This window comes from Aquarana catesbeiana, linkage group LG01 (assembly GCF_042186555.1).
Source record: "Aquarana catesbeiana isolate 2022-GZ linkage group LG01, ASM4218655v1, whole genome shotgun sequence".
Lineage (NCBI taxonomy): Eukaryota > Metazoa > Chordata > Amphibia > Anura > Ranidae > Aquarana > Aquarana catesbeiana.
This window is the reverse complement of record NC_133324.1, coordinates 965,288,660-965,305,933: the sequence shown is the minus strand read 5'-3', so window position 1 is coordinate 965,305,933 and position 17,274 is coordinate 965,288,660. Positions and strand designations below refer to the sequence as shown.

At 42.5% G+C, this 17,274-nt stretch overlaps 1 pseudogene; it reads right to left on the bottom strand.

The window, feature by feature from the left end:
• Positions 1-233: 233 nt before the first annotated feature.
• On the bottom strand, positions 234-10,371 carry LOC141126812 (legumain-like; annotated as a pseudogene).
• Between the last annotated feature and the right edge of the window lie 6,903 nt (positions 10,372-17,274).

The following is a 17,274-nucleotide window of genomic DNA, read 5'->3' as shown; positions in this document are numbered from 1 at the left end:
AAATTTTATAGCAAGCTCTCAAACTTTGTGTGTTGGAAATTCCGATGGAAAATGTGTGATGGAGCCCACACACGGTAGGAATTTCCGACCAATAAGGTCCTAGCACACATTTTCCATCAGAAAATCCGACCAGGTGTACGGGGCATAAGAGTAGAGATTAGGTTTGAGGCAGCAGCTTCAGAGAGGATTAATCATCACCCATTCCCCTGGAAGTCTTTGTGTAGCCAGCTGTGTCAGTGCAGATTTTGGCATACATTAATCATAGCATGTGATGCTCTCTAGTGAGTATCCAGATTCACAGAGTGTAAAACTGTCTCCTGAAGTATGCATGCAGGGAGTTGTGCCAGTTAAAGCACTGGTTCTTGAAGTGCTCGACTGCTGCGGGGTAACACAACCAATCATTATTTTATGTCTGATCAGTGATAATTTCTTCTGCCAACTCATCACTCTGTCACCACAGGAACAAGCTTCTTTACCGATTCCTTGATCAAGGCTGTGGTTTCTTGTGAGGCATTGATCCTGGTCCGTACATCCCGGGCCTTAATAATTGTATACTGGCTCCAGGGTCATGTGAGGGACCACTGTTTTAGTGCTACCCTGGAACTGGCTCACCTTCATCTTGGAAATAGTCCAGTTTCCATACTGTATCACATACCTGGTATCGGTGTGTTGCTTGACCAGTATAAACTGTGTAGTGTCTCCTTGAACAGTTTCTCCATCTCTGAATCCTCCATCCAGCTGATGCTGTAAAGATTGCCAAAGTATGTCTCTCTCTTTGCCATAACAGGCGTAAGCAGACTTAGTAGGGTTGGCGGCTGTGGTGGGGTAAACACCAATGTTGTTGGGGAGGCGATTCATCATGGAGCCTGATTCACTGGCCTCGATGTATAGAACCATCTTTTTATATTTCTTGTTGTCATACATGTACTGAATGGTCTTGTTCAGTTCCTTCAGGGATGCCGTTCTGCTTGATAATTTGATAAGGGTGGGACATGACAGCCTGATGTCTGTCATAACAGCCATTGGAGCCGTCACCAGGACCACGCAGTGCTTCCCCTCATCTTCTGGGTCATTGATGGGCATGGATGTGGTCAAGACAGCGAGGCTGAGGATTTGTGTCACTGGAAGCAGGCCATGAAGTTGAGGCCATGAAGTTGAGGTCATTAATGGGACCCAATGACACATCTTCTGATCCATTGATGGGCACCTCTACAAACCTGTTTTTCTTGCAGGAGTTTTCTTAACGCCCCGCCAGCACAATGCCTCAGTGTGAAAGCATCTGTTGAGATGCATGGGGAGCGTTTTTAAAGCACTTTTCAGGTGCTTTTTTTTAGCACTAAAACGCATAAAAAGTGGCTCAGTGTGAAAGGGGTCTTATATTTTTCATAGTCCAGAATGGTATCCTTCCCATGGAAGCTCCAAAGGCCCACACATCAAGACTGCCATCCACAATCAGACCATCTGAAGGGTCAGGTTCCCACTTTTCTGGAGCAATGTAGGACACCTCCTAATCACTGTCCCTTTCAACTTAGCAAAGCCAAAGTCTGTGAGCTTGATGGGATGGCAGTCCAGGTCAAACACTGAAACAATATCTTGCTCAAAATCCATGTGCATGTCCATTGTTCAAAGTATATACCTGCTATTATGCTTATTATTATTATTAAGAGTGTTGATCAGGGATTCTACTTTAGGCTGGATTCACACCTACGCATTTTTTGTGCTTTTTTCATTTTGCAGATTTGCACTACCGATCGTGTTCCATAGGAAACCATGGTAAATAGACTCTAGTGCAGATCTGCAAAATGCAATAAGCACTAAAACTGCATAGGTGTGAATCCAGCCTTACTGCTCTTATTAGAGTAAGTCTACAATTAGTGACCTCTCGGAAAAAGTCTATAATCTTGCAGAACAAATTTTTATGGATATATAGATAGAGATATCTATCTATACATTTTGTTATATTTTTTTATGTAGAGGAAATTGAAATGGTGGTTAGATTATTTTATTGACCCATTTTATCTTTTGCCAAAAATACTTTTCCAAATCCACCTTTTCCAAGTTCCTTCACAATGAGGAAGTACTCCTGTAAGTCTATCTTCTGTAGTCCTTGTTAATAGGAGACCATTCTATCCAGAAGATGGTACACATCATGAGAAATGGAGGCCATAGTGTCCCGAAGAGCAAAAAAAATAGAAAATTTGTTAAATTTGTGTCTCACATCAGGTAGACAAGAAGTCCATGAGTTGTAGCTCAGGTCTCACTCGGGAATATGAGTGATGGCCGTTTGTCCTGATTCAGCTCCAAGCCAGTATCTCGGCGTGCCTCAATAAAGATGGATGCCGCAGTACTCATAGAACTCAAGGAGCATGTGCAAAGTAACATCAGAGGTGACGTCTGAACATCACTCACGTGGTGTCGGAACAGCCAACATGCTTCACCCAATCAGCATGAGCTTCTTCAGGGAAGAACATTTTATTGGCCTGTTTTATTGACGTTTGCCAAGAATACTTTTCCAAAATGTCTTTTCAAAGTTCTTTCACAATGAGGAAGTATTCATGTAAGTCTATTGTCTGCAGTCCTTGTGACTAGGAGACCATTCTATCCAGAACATGTTACACATCATGAGCAATAGAGGCCATAGTGTCCTGGAGAGCAAAAAAAAAAAAAGAAAATTTGTTAAATCAGTCAGAAAACAAATCTTTGAAGAGAAACTATAGAAATGTGTCAAATATGAATGCTATTACCCTCAATTATTTACATATAATCAAATGCTCAATAGACCTCACATCTATATGTACATGTCTCAGGAATAAGGTTTGGCCACTAAATATAGAACTTGAACACAACAGAAATTAATTACATTTTAAAGGACCCTAAATGGAAACCCAGCAATCTATTTGTAAACAAGAAAATTTTCATTCAATGGTATAACTTGGTCATTGTTAGCATTATATACTTCCCAGACTGACTGCTCCAAGTTGGTTCCTTATATCCATTGGATCTCTTTTTTTTTTTTTGTTAATATTTTCTTATAGTCTTAGCATCACTCAGCATGTGATTATCTAGGGTGGTATGAATGCAAATACAGCCTGTCTATGAATGCCCACTCCTCCAGACAGATAGGTACCCATCAAGACATTTTGATATTTTCATAACCCCATCCAAGAATATACCCGCTGCTTAGTTCCCCTAAATAATCTTACACATGTGTGTTAATGTTTTATACATTTTCTAAGTATAGAGATGCAATTCTGGCATTGGGCCTTATTCTTTGACTGCACATACCTGCTATTCTTCATTAAGTGTGTTTGGTTTAGCGTAAGTCTACAATTAGTGAGCTCTTGGGAAAATCACATTTACAAAGATATACATAAATATTTTTAGACAATATTTTAATCACTGACCAACTTTCCCATCATTTGCCAAGCATACTGCTTCCATAGCCACCCTTTTCAAGTTCCTTCACTGTGAGGAATTAGTTCTGCACATATACCTGCTGTAGTCCTTGTGAATAGGAGACCATTCCATCCAGAAGAACTTCCACTTCATTGTCAACAGAGGCTGGAAGCATGGCTACAATCTCCCAGACTAGTAAAATTTCAGCGATACCGGCCTTCCATTTGAGGGTGAGTACAGGGCCACATTAAAGAGACTGAAAGGCAGCTATTCATTTTTTTTTTAAATGACTTGACTACCACTTTATAATGGGCCCAAATCAGACAGCGGGGGTACAACATGTATCGTCATGTCTCTCTGGCACATTAAATAAAAGCTTTTCCCAACAAGCCAGAGGGTGGAGAACATGTTCTGTCTGTGTCCCTCTGATATATTGTGAAAAATATTTTTCCCAACAAGCTAGAGGGAGGAAGGCAAAATAATTTCTAGGATCGACCAGTGACAGGAAGACAACAAACAACCAAATCATTGGTCTTGTGCAAGCTTTAAAAATCAAAAACCCTGACCAGAACATTGGTGATTCCAAATATTTCTTTGTACATCTTGAAATGTAGCTCTCAGGAAATGCGTTCCACTTTTTATTTAGTAATTTTTCCTAATCTCTTGATCCTGGTGGGATGTCTAGTTTTCTTCAGGGTTGCATTAAAACACATGCTGGTTCTTTAGGTTCCTGAGGTTTTTTGCTTGGATGCTGGTTTTATTGCTCACAGCAACGTGTTTGATTGGGAGAGAGGCGTGACAGGTGCCCCTTTATCTTCCTTTTATAATGCTGATCTGCTGTCAGATTTGTGTGCAAAAGATATTTACCAAACAAGCACTTGTCAACATCAGAATATTCTTACATTGTTCACGTCTCACATACTGGACTGATGACTTGACTTGTTACATGGTAGTCTGAACCTCCTCATGATGTCTCCTTAAGTCATTTTACACATTGTAAATGTTCTGTCCCAATAATGATAAAAGAAATGTGTTCTCTGCAGAGCCTTATCCAGAAAGGTTGGCTTTGCTCACTCAAAATATACCTTGAACCTCATTTCTTCATTTTCTGTCAATGCAAATGCTGCTACTTTGTTCATTAATATTTATGCAGCTGGACCCCAATGATTCTACAAGGCACTGTGTGCTCGGAAGTAACATATTGGTGGTCCACTCTCTACTCTTTTACCATTCCTGCACAGTCATATTCTTGACTTCACCCCTGGTCTCTGCAGATGTTGAAGTACCAGAACAGCTTCCCAGATAATATATCCAACTTGACACCAATATGTAAGGATAATTCATCATTAAACATAATTTGTGCCTCTGACATGTTGTCCTCCTGTGAATCTGGCTCATCTCAATCATCTCAGATTGAGATCCAGAAGTGTTAGTCATCGGAAAAGGGAAGATGACAAGGAGCTGAGAGTTGATGTGATGAAAACAGTGCTCTGTGATGTGTTCAGGTGGGAAGCCAATGGTTCCTCAGACTGTGCAGACAAATATCTTTTAATGGGATTCTCTTCTTTCCAACTTTCACTCGTGTATTTAAGGACTTTGGTACTTTGACTTCTTTTGGTGTAATCAATAGCCAAAAGCTCAATAAACATCCTTTGTATCCCAGTGGGAAGCTTTCTCCATGCTTCAGGAGGGTTATCCATCTTTAAATTGTTTTGCCAGTCAACCAAAGGCTTAAATCCTTCATCATCAAGGATGGCTATCTGTCATAAAAAACTCAGTAGGCAGCAGATAACACCAAACGCCCACACATCGAGGATGTGATCTACAACCAGTCCACCTGAAATAGTCACGTCATGCATTTCTAGGGCCATGTAGGATTTGCTGCAACACCTGGATGTTATCACTGTCCCTCTGACCTTAGCAAGGCCAAAGTTTGATCTTCACACACTGGCATTCCTTTTCAAATACCAAAACATTTTCTGTCTTCAAATCCATGTGTACAAGTCCTTTCTCTGCTATGAATTTGAGGGCATTGGGAATCTGAACAGCACATCTTTTTATCACGTCTTCTGGAATTCCTACCTAAAAACACAAAGTTGTAAGTGGTTCTCTGCAGAGTCTTATCCAGCAGGGTTTGATTTGCTCACTCAAAATATACATTGATCCTCATTTCTTCTTTTCCTGTCAAAGCAAATGCTGCTACTTGGTTCATCGGTGTCTATACAGTTGGACCCCAATGATTGTAAAAGACACTGTGTGCTCGGAAGTGACCTACTGGTGGTCCACTCTTTTCTCCCACTACTACACAGTCATATTCTTGACCACCCTTGGTCTCGCAGTTGATGAAGTACCAGAACAGCTTCCCAGATAAAATATAATATCTAGCTTGACACTCAAATCCAATATTTGGTCATTTTGGGCTTTACCGATAGCTTTAAGAAAGGAGTCATTTGCTGCCCCCAGAAGCCTGTGGCATTCTGTGGGAGTTCTGGAGATACTTATCAAGGATTCAAAACTTTTACCGATGATGTCATGGGTTATGAGTTTATGGGTTTTCATTCTTGTCTATATATCATTGTTGACTTGCATAAAAAAAATACAGTATGGAAAAAGTTGCGCATTTGCTTTAAGTATTTACTTGGCATTATAAATTGATTCACTTTTTCGATGTCATTAAAGTTTACGTTTAAATATTTAGGGTCCATAAAATATAAAAACCTAGCCACATCCTCAACCTACACACCTTACCTTACAGTACAAACTACTAATACATAGAGCCATCAGGATTAAGAAATAATGGCAAATCCAGAAATGGAATATTATGCATGTCCGACTGCATGGTAAACTTCAAATTGAATTGATTAACCAAGATATATGTCATGAAATCAGAAAGCTCAGCCATGGTACCTGTCCAGATGATGAGTACGTTGTTGATATACCTTTGCCAAAGTAATATGTGGCGGAGATATATCGACGCACCGTAATCTGAAAACAGGGTTCTTTCCCACCCCCTCCAGGTACAGGTTGGCATATGATGGGACACAGGATGTCCCTATTGCAACTCCCTGTACCTGGAGGTAGGAGGAACCATTAAAAAGAAAAATATTAGTAGTAAGGATATGCTCTAGCAAAGTAGCTATGAATTTGCAGAGTTTCCAGTTGTTCCTGTCCTGTTCCCGTAGGAAAGTTCAGATAACCTCAATACCCTTTTTGGTGGGGAATACTAGAATAGAGGGCCTCAATATCAGTCGCAACTAGAATAGCTCCCGGAGGGACAATAAGACCCTCAATCACCTTAAGTAGTTCCAAGGTATCTTTTAGGTACCATTGTAGACACGCAACATGGGGCTGTAATTGATTGTACATACACATACTTACTAGCTGTTTCAGTATGACATCCTATACCTGAGATTATCGGGCATCCGGGAGGATTGATAAGATTCTTGTGGACCTTAGGAAGGGCATAAAAGGTGGGCGTGTAAAGATCCTTGTCAATAAGGGCCTGTTGATATGCCTGAGCCATTATTGCTTTATACTGGGACCTAGATTTGGTTAACTGCTCTATAGAGACTTGCTGATACCACTCCTTAATATTCAGGAATTTTTCACACATCTGAATGTATTTGGTCCTTGTCCATCACGACCACATTACCACCTTTGTCGGACGGTTTTACGATAATCTGATTGTTCTGAGTAATATTGGAGAGGGCCGTTTGTGTGAGATTATACTTATACTGGGACGTGGGAAGGAAACATTTTCAACTTTAAGGTTTGTTTAACCGGTTCAATACAGGGCATTTTCACCCCCTTCCTTCCCAGGCCAATTTTTAGTTTTCAGCGCTGTCGCACTTTAAATGACAATTGCGCGGTCGTGCGATGTGTACCCAAAAAAATTGACGTCCCTTTTTTCCCCACAAATAGAAGGTTTTTATTTTTTGCGCTATAAACAAAAGAGGAGCGACAATTTTGAAAAAAACACACTATTTTTTACTTTTTGCTATAATATCCCAATTTTTTTTTTTTTTTTTAAATAATTTTTTCCTCTGTTTCGGTCGATACGTATTCTTCTACATATTTTTGGTAAAAAAAATCGCAATAAGCGTATATTGATTGGTTTGCGCAAAAGTTATAGCGTCTACAAAATACGTGATAGATTTATGGCATTTAAAAAAAAAAAAGATTTATTTTTTTTACTAGTAATAGCGGCGATCGCGATTTTTTTTTTTTTCGTGACTGCGACATGGCGGACACATCGGACACTTTTGACACATTTTTGGGACCATTCACATTTATACAACGATCAATGCTATAAAATTGCATTTATGACTGTGTAAATGTGACAGGCAGTGAAGGGGTTAACCACTAGGGGGACACAAGGGGTTAAATATGTTTCCTAAGGGAGTGTTTCTAACTGTTGGGGCGGGGACGTACAAGGGGAGTAGACCGATCAGTGTTCCGCTGTACTGGGAGCACAGATTGCTCTCCTCTCAACTGACAGGACGTGAATCTGTGTGTTTACACACACAGATCCACGGTCCGGCCTGGGTTAACGGGCAATCGCGGGTGCCCGGCGGACATTGCAGCCGCCGGGCACACGCACCGGGTCCCAAACAACGCGGCAGGCTTGCGTGCCCCCTAGGCATCTGGGAAGCCCAGGCTGTCATGAAGTCCACCCAGGATGGGAGATCCCATCTGTAGACGTCATATGTCTCTGGACGGATATTGAAGTGGTTAAGAAATGCCCACACAGCTGGGCAAGTCTGAAGTTGGGGGAATTTTTGGGGATTTAGCTTTGAATTTAAGTGGTGTAGGTTCCACCTCCTATTTCTCATCTGAAGGGGAAGGAGCTGTAGATTCGACTCCATCTAAGCTCTCATTCTCGTCTAATGGTTGGATAAGGGTCTTAAGTGTCATGAAGTCCTAGACCTAAAAGCCCTTATATATATCCTCCTCCCTTACTCCTATTTGTCCATTGTCCTTATCGAAGATATATTTATATGTCAAGTTTCTCGCAAATTAATGTAAGTCTTTAGTTACTGTAAAGTTATCCATCTTTTGAAGGACACAAAAACTGTAAAACGGTAGCTCTAGTTCTCCCAGCTTGTCCGCCAGACTCCTGGCATTAGTGAACAAGCCACATAGTTTTGTCTGGACACATACTATCTCCTTATTGGGTGTCCTGAGGTTGCAAATAAGACTTGTTGCTATACTTAATTCGGGTTGAGGGTCTGAAATTTGTTCCACATTTGCTACATACATCTGGACCCTCCCCCCATTGCCTAGTTTAAAAGTCCCTCTAACTTTTTAGCCAACCTCTCTCCCAGCCGAGCTGCACGTTCCCCATTAAGGTGCAGTCTGTCCCTGCTAAAGAGTTGGTAACCGACTGAGAAGTCGACCCAGTTCTCCAGGAACCCGAACCCCTCCTTTATACACCAGCTCCTCAGCCACTTTTTTACTTCCCTAATTTTCCGCTGTATTTCTGGTGTGGCTCGAGGTTCTGGTAGTATTTATGAGAACACTACCTTGGAGGTCCTATTCCTCAATTTAGCTCCTAGGTCCCTAAAATTGTTTTTTACGACACATCTGCCTCTGACTTTGTCATTAGTGCCAACATGCACCATGACAGCTGGGTCTTGCCCAGCCTCTCCCGGTAATCTGTCCACCAAATCCGTGATGTGCCAAACCCGAGCGCCCGGTAGACAACATACAGTTTGGTGCTTCAGGTCTTTTTGTAACAAATTGCCCTCGCTATCCTAAGAATTGACTACCATGTTGGGCCAGTTTAGAATGATTCCTTTTGTTGGATTCTCTTCATTATCTGCAATATCGTAGTACATCATCACCCCAATCTGCTCTTCAGGGATGCCGTTCTTCTTGACAATTTGATAAGCTTGCACACGTCAGCCTGATGTCTGTAGTTTTACCAACCATAGGAGCCAGCCACCAGGATCACCCATTGCTTTCCCCCATTACCTAGGTAATTGATGGGCATGGATGGTCATGGTGGCCAGGACAGCGAGGCTGAGGATTAGTGTCACTGGAAGCATCTTGGATGAAGTAACAGTACCCTGCTCCCCTCTAGCAGTCTGAGTGTTATGCCTCTGCCCCTCCTACAATGGTGAGATTTACTCCCAGTATTTTGTGTCTCTTCCCCTCCAACTAGGGTTAGATTTCCACATAGTAGTGTGCATTTACAAGGCCATAATGAAGGTTTTATTATAGCTGGAGAGCACATTTATCGCTCTATTCTAAAATTAAAGTGAATGTATTTGAGTGAGTTAAAGGTTGAGGGGATGCCATGTTTTGCCTTGGTACTGGGCACATAAATGAGGTAGAATTTGGTAAAGTTACTCAACGTTGAGGTCATCACAGGGAAAGGCCAGCAGACCCAGAGATCTGTGATCAGGGAATAAGATAAAGATATGGTTAAGTCCACTCTTAGGCTGGATTCACACCTATGCATTTTTAGTGCTTTTTGCATTTTGCAGATTTGCACTACAGAACTTGTTCCATAGGAAACCATGTTAAATGGACTGTAGTGCAAATCTGCAAAATGCAAAAAGCACAAAAAATGCATAGGTGTGAATCCAGCCTTAATCACCTGCCCAGATCCTTTTCCCTTCGCTGCCTCTGTGTCACCTCTCAGAACCGCCAGGAAGTTGTCAGGAGTGACAAACTTTTTTTGTGTAGTTTTTCAGCACTGCTGTATAAATGTCTGTCCTGTTGGGCCAGTTTAGAATGATTCCTGTTGTTGGATTCTCTTCATTCTCTGCAATATTGTAGTACATCTTCATCCCGATCTGCTCATCAGGGATGACCTTTTTCTTGACACAAATTTGCCTGATGTCTGTAGTTTTACCAGCCACTGGAGGTGACCACCAGGATCACCCAGTGCTTCCCCACATTATTAAGGTCATTGATGGGCATGAATGTGGTCAGGGTAGTGAGGCTGATAATTAGTGTCACTGGAAGCATCTTGGATGAAAAAACAGTACCTTGTGCCCCTCCAGGGGTCTGCAGTCCGGGTGTTATGCCTCTGCCCCTCCCACACTGTTGCGCTTTCCCTGCAGTAGGTTGTACCTCTGCCCCTCCCACAATGGTGAGCTTTCCCTGCAGTAGGTTGTACCTCTGCCCCTTCCACAATGGTGAGCTTTCCCTGCAGTAGGTTGTATCTCTGCCCCTTCCACAATGGTGAGCTTTCCCTGCAGTAGGTTGTACCTCCTGCCCCTCCCACAATGGTGAGCTTTCCCTAGGTTGTACCTCTTCCCCTCCCACAATATGGATATTTACTAGCAGTCATTTGTGCCTCTGCCCCTCCCACAATGGTGAGTTTTACTCCCAGTAGTGTTCTTTTTTTCCCCTTCCCCCTCCTACAAAGCCATAATGAAGGTTTTAATATTATAGCTGGAGAGCACACTTATCGCTCCTATTCTGAAATTTAAGGCTGGGTTCACACTATTACAAATTCAATTCGCAAAAGCAGGAGATTTTGACCAGTTCTCTATGGAGCCAGTTTACATATCTCCGCTGCGGCTCTGGTGCAAATTTTGGCCCATTTTCAGGTCCGAATTCAGACAAAAATTTGGGTTTGAATCGGACCAGAAATGGTGAACAGGGACACATCAGACCCCTGCTGTGAACTGCATGCGGCGTTAGTGTGGACCCAGCCTAAAGCGAATGCATATGAGTGGGTTATGGGGTTGAGGAAATATTGTTTTGGCTTGGTACTGGGCACAGACATGAGGCAGAATTTGGAATTCGGACAGGAAGACTTCACCACTGCAGCCTCAAGGAAATAAAAGAAAAAAACATGCTAAGAACTAGTTTTTGGATGGACTTGGCTTTTAAATACAATGCCTGGCTTTGTACACACTGACAGAACTATACAGCACACAGCTACATATAATAAGAAAGTAAATCTACAGAGAGAGATTAGATCATAGGAGCAGCAGGAGCATGAAGTTCCTACAAGAGCACATGGATCTCCTGGGTGGCAACAAATCAATGACAACTAGGGAGGAAGTTCAGTCTTCCTCTCCCGGTTAAAGACACAACCATAAAGAGCTTAGATCGTAGACACTACCAACCTTTGCAAAGCCAGACTCTTAGGTACAGTGACTTGTTATAATCGGTATGAGCTAATAGACAGCTGGACTTGGAGCCGAGGCCACCTCTGTGTAGAAGTAGTATGGTTCAGCCCTAACCTACACAAACCTCCATTATCCTTACTGAAGTTACATTTTCCTCCTCCTCTTCTTTAAGATTTTATATATATATATATACACACACACACACACACACACACACACACACACACACACACACACACACACACACACACACACACACACACACACACACACACATATTTAAATAACTCAACACACAGCCATTAATGTCTTAACCACTGGCAACAAAATTGAGTTTCACCCATAAGTGAAAATGTCCAAATTGGCTATTTTCGCTCCATGGTGTCGTTTGACTCAATAGTGTTACAAGGTCTCAGGTGTGAATGGGGAGCAGGTGTGTTAAATTTGGTGTTATCGTTCTCACTCTCTCATACTGGTCACTGGAAATTTAACATGGCGCCTCTAGGCAAAGAACTCTCTGAGGATCTGAAAAAATAATTTTTGTTCTACATAAAGATGGCCTAGGCTATAAGAAGATTGCCAAGACCCTGAAACTGAGCTGTAGCACGGTGGCCAAGACCATACAGCGGTTTAACAGGACAGGTTCCACTCAGAACAGGCCTTGCCATGGTTCACTAAAGAAGTTGAGTGCACGTGCTCAGCGTCATATCCAGAGGTCGTCTTTGGGAAATAGACTTATGAGTGCTGCCAGCATTGCTGCAAAGGTTGAAGGGGTGGGGGGGTCAGCCTGTCAGTGCTCAGACTATACGCCACACACTGCCTAAAATTGGTCTGCATGGCTGTTGTCCCAGAAGGAAGCCTCTTCTAAAGATGGTGCACAAGAAGGCCAACAAACAGTTTGATGAAGACAAGCAGACCAAGGACATGGATTACTGGAACCATGTCCTGTGGTCTGATGAGAGCAAGATAAATTTATTTGGTTCAGATGGTGTCAAGCGTGTGTGGGGGCAACCATGTGAGGAGTACAAAGACAAGTGTGTCTTGTCTACAGTCAAGCATGGTGGTGGGAGTGTCATGGTCTGGGGCTGCATGAGTGCTGCCGGCACTGAAGAGCTACAGTTCATTGAGGGAACCATGAATGCCAACATGTACTGTGACATACTGAAGCAGAGCATGATCCCCTCCCTTCGGAGACTGGGCCGCAGGGCAGTATTCCAACATAACGACCCCAAACCACACTAAAAGGAAAAAAAACAATAAATTGACACTTTGGTGTCTGAATTAAACCGAACTTACAGTGCAACAACCCAGAAGATAAATGTGGAATTTTCGAATGAAGGTAGAATGGAGCTACGGGGAAAATGTTTTGTTATATTACTCCCGTTGGTAGAAGGGATGGAGATGTGTCACTAAGATCGATCACTAACACCATATCAGCCAGTGATTCCATGTGTATGATTTTACAGAGATTGAACTAGTAAACATCCTCCAAGTAGCTCAGGCCTCACAATTAAGGCACCACCCAGCACCATCAAGAGGACCAAATCACTGGCAGTTAAGGAACAAACAGGTGTGCCCCCTTCCTCAGAGCTATGCAAGCTCTGAGGAAGGGTGTGCATCCCCCGAAATGCGTCAGCCTGTGCATCAGTCATCAATCATGGCAGCTCCTAAATTTCTACCATTATATTTTTCCTCTAAGCTGCTGAGAAAAGGTAGGAAAGCTGTCTGTGGCTCCTTACCTAAGTGTGTGCATGTATTCATGAGAGATAACTGTGACAGGAGTCACTTTGAACAGAGGGTTTGTGGCACCCAACATAAGAACACAAGGCGCCACTCTAAGTGCAGAATGCCAGAAAGTTTATTTAAACAAAATGTGAAAAGGTGGTACTCACAATGGTACATGTTAAAGAAAGCATATAGGTAGTGTTGCTGCTGTATCCTTGACGGTTCGAGTTGTGCTGGTGTCCGGTGGACAGGCTCGGCTGTGGATGCTGTCGCTTCCTGCCGCTGGAACGCACGCTGTAACCCAGGAACCACAGCTATGAGATCACTTCCGGATGCAGGGGACGTAAAGGTTTGTGGCACCCAGCTTACCTTAGAGAGTTTGGGAAACTCCTTGTCCAGCTCCCCCGGCCCCTCCTATGTCTAAGTTACCCTGTGTCTATTAGGGGCACAGGGTGACTGAGAAGCCCAGTCTGGTCTGCACTAACCAGACTTCACCGTACAACCACACCAGACTCAGCAGTTTATTTTACCCCTGTTATCCAGGGTTCTATATATGTGGTGTGTTCTGAATGAATAAAGGGGCCCTTTCACTTGGGACAGCTGTATACTTTTACTAGATCATTTGAGGTGTGGCTGAATCTCATTCTATTGTTTGTGTCTGCCTTGGGAACAACATCTGTGACCAGGAGAAAGGCGTGACAGGTGCTGTTATCCTCCTCTCTCTATAACACTGATCTGCAGTCAGATTTGTGTGCAAAAGATATTTACCTGTCAACATCAGAATAGGTTTTCATTGTCCACGTCTCACATACTGGACTGAAGAGCTGGCTTGTTACATGTGGTAGTCTGAACCTCTCATGATATCTCCTTAAGTCGTTTTCCACATTGTAAATGTTCTGTCCCACTGATGATAAAAAAGTGTTCTTATCCAGCAAGGTTGGCTTTGCTCACTCAAAATATACATTGATCCTCATTTCTTCTTTTCCTGTCAAAGCAAATGCTGCTACTTGGTTCATCGGTGTCTATGCAGCTGGACCCCAATGATTGTAAAAGACACTGTGTGCTCAGAAGTGACATATTGGTAGTCCACTCTCTTCTCCCACTCCTACACAGTCATATTCTTGACCATCCCTGGTCTCTGCAGATGTTGAAGTACCAGAACAGCTCCAGGTAAAATATAATATCCAACTTGACAATCAAATCCAATATTTGGTCATTTTGGGCTTTACTGATAGCTTTAATAAAAAGGAGTCCTTTGCTGCCCCCAGAAGCCTGTGGCATTCGGTGGGAGTTCTGGAGATACTTAACAAGGATTCAAAACTTTTTACCGATGATGTCATGGGCTATGCTTTTCATTCTCTTCTATATATCATTGTTGACTTGCATAAAAGAAATACAGTATGGAAAAAGTTGTGCACGTGCTTTAAAGTATTTACTTGTTTTGCTTTTGAAGAAGCAGTTGATGGCATTATAAATTGATTCATTTCGATGTCATTAAAGTTTACGTTTAAATATTTAGGGTCCATAAAATATATAAAAACCTAGCCACATGCTCAACCTTCTGATTTATAGTTCCAAAATTATAGGCTGCGTTCACACCTGAGCAGAGGGAGTTTAGAAAAAAAATAAACTGCAACTGCCCCACCCCCACACACAGCTGTGCAGCTGTCCGTTATTCAGGGGGATAATGTTCAGATCACACCACGCTTGCACATAAATCACAGGAACATGCTGCCATTTATATCCTCAAGAAAGCCACATGTGATAATGTTTCAGACGTGCCATCACTCACCAATTCTTCTTTACCCATTGTCTACCTCTGCACCAATATGTAAGGAGAATTTATTATCAAACGTAATTAGTGCCTCTGACATAGCCTGCCTATGTATTGCCCCTTGTTACCATAAACGTACAATTGTAATATTAATGTGATACCTACGTAATCATGTGCATAAAACCTTCAATTGCATCATAATAAAGCAGAACAGTTATTTAGAGAGATGCTGAGTGTATCTTTTGTGTCTGTTCCCTGCTGCAGTAGTTATTATTAATTTGGAACCACTAATCAATATGAGGATAGGAGTTGCCTATCATCAATTTAACAGAGTCAGGGTTAACCATCACCCATGCGCCCTCCTCTACTGGAAGACTTTGTGTCGCCAGCTGTGTCAGTGCCGATTTTGGCAGACAATAGCATAGCGTGTGATGTGATGCTCTCTAGTGAGTATCCAGATTCAGAGTGTACAACTGTCTCATGAAGTATGCATACAGAGAGTTGTGCCAGTTAAAGAACTGGTTCTTGAAATGCTCAGTTGCTGCGGGGTAAATCGGTCAATCATTATTTTCAGTTTGATCGGTGAGAATCTCTTCTGCCAACTCATCAGACTTTCACCACAGGAATAAGCTTCTTCACCGATTCCTTGATCAAGGCTGTGGCCTCGTGTGAGGCAATGATCCTGGTCCGTACATCCCGGGCCTTAATAATTGTATACTGGCTCCAGGGTCATGTGAGGGACCACTGTTTTAGTACTACTCTGGAACTGGCTCACCTTCATCTTGGAAATAGTCCAGTTTCCATACTGCATCACATAACTGGTATTGGTGTGTTGCTTGACCAGTATTAACTGTGTAGTGTCTCCTTGAACTGTTTCTCCATCTCTGAGTCCTCCATCCATCTGATGCTGTAAAGATCACCAAAGTATGTCTCTCTCCTTGCCATAACAGGCGTAAGCGAACTTTGTAGGGTTGTGGTGGGGAAAACGTCAATGTTGTTGGGGAGGCGATTCATCATGGAGCCCAATTCACAGGCCTCAATGTATAGAACCATCTTTTTGTACTTCTTGTTGTCATACATGTACTGAATGGTCTTGTTCAGTTCCTTCAGGGATGATATTCTTCTTGACAATTTGATAAGCGTGGCACACGTCAGCCTGATGTCTGTCATCGTAACAGCCATTGGAGCCGGCCACCAGGACCACCCAGTGCTTCCCCCATCTTCTCGGTCATTGATGGGCATGGATGTGGTCAAGACAGTGAGGCTGAGGATTTGTCACTGGAAGCAGGCCATGAAGTTGAGGTCATCAATAGGACCCAATGACCCATCCTATTTTTTTTTTCCAATAAATTTTTATTGAGTTTTACATATTACAGGTTATGAAGTCATAGTAAGGAACAGGAACATGAACATGTAAATGTAAGTTTACGGACTAGATATTGTAAGTATAGTCTGAATAGCGATTTTATGAATAACGTTCTGTGAGAAAAAATCGTTAACAAAGTGATTATAAATATAGGTTAGAACAGTTGACCTGGAATGATAGGAGGAGGGGTGGGGTAAGGAGGGGAGGGGTGCAAGAGGAAGGAGGGGCAAGGAGGGATAAGGGAAGGGGGGGGGAGAAGAGCTTCAAGTGGAAGGCAAGTAGAGAGACAGGGCATTCAATTGTTAAACCTTACTTCAATCGTTAATTCTTTTTTGAGTACCAAAGGACCCATGGGTTCCAGCGAATTAGTGTCTTTGTATGGGATTGTTCGCTGCGTGACAAAAGGGTTTCATAAGGGAAATGGGTTTGTACTAAGTTAGTAACTTCCGTAAGGGAGGGAATGTTGTCAGATTTCCAGTTTCTAGTGATCAAGAGTTTGGTAGCTAGGAGGACGTGTGTAACCATTGTTCTTTGGTGTATGGGAAAATCTTCTATTGTCACATTAAGAATGGCTAAGTGTGGAGTAATTGTAACCGAGCTATGGAGTATATCTTGGAGTATGGATTCCACATTTTTCCAAAGCTGGGTTACATTTGGGCAAGGCCAAAGAATGTGGAGGAGGGTGCCCGTATGGCCACAGTTTCTCCAGCAGTCGTGTGAGGTGTGTTTGTGGAATTTGGCCAGTGTGGACGGAGTTAGGTACCATCTCATTAGCGTTTTTGGGTGATTTCCCAAAGGGAGGTGCAAATTGTTGCTTTGTAAATAGATGTGATTGCCTGTTGCCATTGGGCATCCGTGAATTGTGTCTGTAGGTCAGTTTCCCAGTCAAGGAGAGGTTTGGTTTTGCTGAACATGTTTTTTTC